A 5,166-nucleotide genomic window follows, 5' to 3' on the forward strand; every position below is an offset into this window, starting at 1 on the left:
TATATAATTAAATATGTTAAAATTAAAATAATTAATTTTATTTTCATAGACGTCGGCCCACCCACTGTAATCTACAATTTGCTTAGAGTATACAATTTGATATATATAAAATGTATCTAGACATTTAATTTAACTTGAACTCTGTGGACTAAACTCATTTAGGTAATCTATTTTGACATTTCTAGTTGAGGTGAAAAGAAGTGGTTTCATTATTTATGTTGCACACAAGGAGTATTAAGCTAGTGTTTCTTTCTCCCATAAATTTTTAAATAGAGAAAAAATGTATGCATTGATAATATAAGAATTTTTACAATGTCATTACATCTTCCAACATTACTTCAACTATTATCGACACTTAAATAAAAATAATACAAATGAATGATGAACGATACATTAATTATATATAAGTCTTTACAATGTCAATGTATAAATATTACACTTTTATACTTTTATCACCATTGAATCTCTTCAATATAAGTAATACAACAACATTTGATATAATGAATATTTATAAATCTTTATACTAATAACATTATAATATTTCAAAGAGTGTAATATCTATATACTGTCAGTATAAATATTTATATACAATCATTAAATCATCCACTATTCATTTGCACTACTTTTTTCTTGAAGAGTCAACGATGACTATATATGAATGACGCATAATACATTGATAATGTACAAAACTAATACATTGTCATTACATAAATCTTTTTATGTGTTCAATTCTACATTTTCATGAAAGAGAATAAAGTATCTTCTAGAACAATAAGATAAATTATATTTTCTAACTACTAAAATCATAATATATGTTATATTTAATCATTTTCTATGAAATATTTTTAAAATTAAACAAAATAGTAAATATATCAAGATATTTTATTATTTTTAAGGAAATATGCCATAAGAATAAGATATTAATAGTATTAACGTAAGTGGAAAGGGAAATGGTCATGCCATTGAGGAGCTAAATGGACGCTTACCGGGAAGATTGAATAGAGACGTGAAACATAATAAGTTGAGTTTGAATTTTGTTTCTTAACTTTTTTAAAATATTATGAAAAACCATCTAAACATTTCCATTTATAACGTTTTAAATACAATATTAACGATAAAAACATACACGTGAACTTTGACCCTGGTTTTTTTTAACAATATAATAAATTAAAAAAGAGTCTTACTGACTAAAAAATTCAGGGGCTCAATTACAAAATTTTATCTCAAAATCAATCAACAATCAAATTAGTAACTAAATTGATAAGGTTATTACTTTCACCTTAATATTAGGACCACTCAAACGTCAACTACGAAACAAACAAGATATAATCAATATGATTATCGATCATGCACGAATTAACAAGTCAGACATATACGAATACAACTGTTGATTACACCCGAGAAGATCTACCAAAATCAATACAGTGTGAACATTGTTGCCATTTTAATCCAAACTATCAATTCCTTGGAGGCAAAATCAATAGAGTGGACCCCAATTAACACAAGTCCGGGCGCTCATAGAATACGCAATGTACCAGTATCATTCAGTAATTATGTTCCAACCAGTTCGATGTAACGTTATTAGTATCATACCGGTCATTAAATCAGTTAAGGTACTGGTATAGTGGTATAGCAGTTTAACTGTGGTTCACTAATTAAATCATATACCGGCGAAATTAGATATACATATATATTATATTAACATTAATGTTGAAAAATCAATAAAAAAACCTATATTTTTTTATCTTCATTAGAAAATTAATTTTAAATAAAAATCAGTACGGTTCTGTTGAAAACCGACCAGTATGATCAGTTTTGACTGGTATGAGTGCATAACCGATATAATTATAGTACCGTATCGGTATTGGAATCGGTTCACCGACTTACCGATTGAACCGACTGGTATGACATGGTTTTAATATTACTACATCAATGATTGACGTATGCCTTAAGCCTCTTGCAATATTTGAGTTTTATTTTCAAGTCCAACAATTGGAAATGCTATTTTGGTCTCTTAATTTATTTATTTTAATTTAATATTTTAACTTTTTTTACATTAGTCCATTAACTTTGTCATTAAATTTATGTTCTTTAGTCTGATTTTTTGACATTGTCAACGGTATTCCTTAAATTGATATTATATATGACTGGATCGTAAAAGATATAAAAACATAAATTTTTTGTGATTAGACTTCAACAATTTGCTTCCATGAATGTGGCATCATAAGTGGAGATAACGCTAAGTACCAAGACCGGCACTCTATTTTGACTTTTTATTTATTGTTTGACATATAAATAAATAATTTGACTTCTCTTTCCGCTATTAGAATTGAACAACTCAATCAACTAACACACCGTAGATAAAAATATGTTACTTTAAAGTAGGTTTCAAATCATATATCTTATAATAAAGAAACAATGATTGAAATCCTTGTAATATATTCGTGCACTATTTAGATCCACTCTACTAGACTATTTTGGGATTTAGATCTGCCTCATATCTATAGGTACCTATTGAGTTGTTATCCATGAGTCTTTGGGTATTAAACGAATATATTGGTACTTATAAATTTAAAAATATTTAATTTTTTTGAAAACAACTTATATATATGTGCATGTGTTTCTCATATTCATGTGTGTTATTTTAGATCATAAAAAGAAAAAAAATGATAATAACAATTATAAAACATAATTAAAATATAAGTGCACAACTTTAAATTGTCATTTAAATATAAATATTTTTACTAAAAAACATAATTTAAAATAAGACAATAAAACCTATTAAACATTTCACATCACTCTACCAAAATAATATTACTTTATAATTATGGATTAACAAATATAAAATCATTGCCTAAGGATATACTATCATAATTATGGAAAAATATATTTAGTTGTTATTATATATATATAGGAATTGCGGGTTTGATATCAATAGCAGATTTCAAAATCTTTGGTTTCAACTACCCGCGAGTCCAAAAACAAGAACTCAGATATGACTTGTTACGGGTATTACCGGTGGGTGGTGGGTACCTGTAGATCTGAGAGCTTATTGTCATCCATACTTGTAAACCAATAATATATATATATATATATAATAAATGAGTAAATAATCAACTACTAAATTATATTCTTATTTGACTTTTATCAACATAATAAGATAGAGGAAGTATTAAATAGATAAGATAGTTTCAAAGCCCTTGTATGTTTGTACCAAAAAAGCCCTTGTGTGTTTAATGCATGTCTTGTGAATGGAAAGAAAAGAACCTATTGTTCTACGAAACTGATATAATCTTACTACTACTCAAAAGTGATTGATCTCTAATTATCATTTGATAACACCCTTGGCACATAGTAATAGCTACAAATGTCTCATAAAATCATTTTATAAATCCCTCTTTGATATTAGTTGTGTTGAATACTCTCTATTAATAGAATAATACGTGAAAGAATGGGATGATAGTAGAATAAAACACATTATTTATTTAGTGATTAATAGTGGAAACTGGAAAGATTGGTATCAAGGGAGAATTGTGAGAAAATTTATTTAGTGAAGGACAAGTAATCAAGAGACGGCAATAGCAGAAATCAATGATGTAAAAACCGTACCGTATCGGTCAGTTTGATCGGAAAACTGGTGAACTGAACTCCTAACCGGTACAGTACAGATGTTGAACCGGCTAAATATCAAAATCGGTCAAAACCAATAAAAACCGGTGAACCGGCCGGTTTATACACATTTTTTTTTTAAAAAAAACAAAAAAAACTATTACAAGGTGATCCATCTTTCCAACCTTTCTTTAACACTTCAAGGCACATGATTCCAAGGCATACTTAGATTACATCTTTTGGTTCCTAACATTCGTGTGTAATCTCAATGACAACTTTGACTCCTTAGTGTTAAATGTTAAAACCCCAAATTTATTTATTTTGTAGAGTGAGTTATGAACTTGTGTCATTTATTTATATTTTGCGGTTGTTAAGATATACTTTTGGAATGATATAAGTTTTGTAATTTAGACTTTGAATTTGTTAAAGACTTAAAGTTGTTTGTTTATGTGAATTTTGAATAGATTATGAATATGGATTATAAATTTGAGTATGTACTTATTTGAAAAAAATTGTTATATGTTTATATATATAAATATAAACAGGATTGTATGTAACAACGTGAATTTTCTACGTATGTTTTATTTTTATTTTAACAACGACTAATTTTAGAAATTAATCGGTATTTAATTAGACTAAACCGTAGTAGAGTGTTAGTCTTGTTTTGTGATTTCCTATTTTATGATAAATTTTTGTAATTTTCTGTGAGGGAAAGTTTTTGAGCTGCTGTCGGACCCAAATTCGTCCGAATTAGGCCCAATAACGTGTTTTTGAGTTTCTTACCTCGGAATTGAATTCTGAATGCGCCATTGGCTTCGAAATATTATTTCGAGTCAAGATAGACATCAAGTTTGTCCAGAACGCATTTCTAAATATTTTTCACTCCAAATTCCATGTTTCGAAGTTCTAACCGTAAACCGAAATCGGGAGATTTTTAATATCCGACCGAGTATTAGCCGAAAATAATCGGGCATGGTTTAATCGAGAATGTGTCATCGAAAAGGTCACATCACTTTCAAGTAAGAAGCTTAACAAGCAAAAGTACATATTCTCTTACACAAAATCCCATAAATCACTCAACAAATCCTGTCACTTCACCACCATTAGACACATCATCTATGCTAGTCTAAACTTACTTACTTTGCATTAAATATCCTGATTTGATGAGGGTGAGGCTCTCCTATAAATACCTCGCCTCATTCTCTCATTTTTACACTAAATTTCCTATACAAACTAAGGTAGTCTTTTATTTTCTTTTCTTCATCTTCTTCTCATACTTCATAGAAAGTTATGAGCTTTTATTATGTTGTTCATAAAGTAGAGTTTATATTTGTTCTTTAAGTCGTTTATATTTTTTCTTTAAGTATTTTATAAAGACATAACTAAAGGGGATGATAATAAAATCATATGACCTTTATGTAGTTTTTGACTTTTGTAAATCTTGAAATTTCTTCCTTGTTCTTAGATGGAAAAACTTAATCTTTGGACAAGGTTAGATGAGTTATTTGTTTGGAAATATTAGAAATTATTGTTAGTATTTGAATATGTTTAAAGGTG

The sequence above is a fragment of the Lupinus angustifolius genome, chromosome LG04, assembly GCF_001865875.1.
Source record: "Lupinus angustifolius cultivar Tanjil chromosome LG04, LupAngTanjil_v1.0, whole genome shotgun sequence".
Classification (NCBI taxonomy): Eukaryota; Viridiplantae; Streptophyta; class Magnoliopsida; order Fabales; family Fabaceae; genus Lupinus; species Lupinus angustifolius.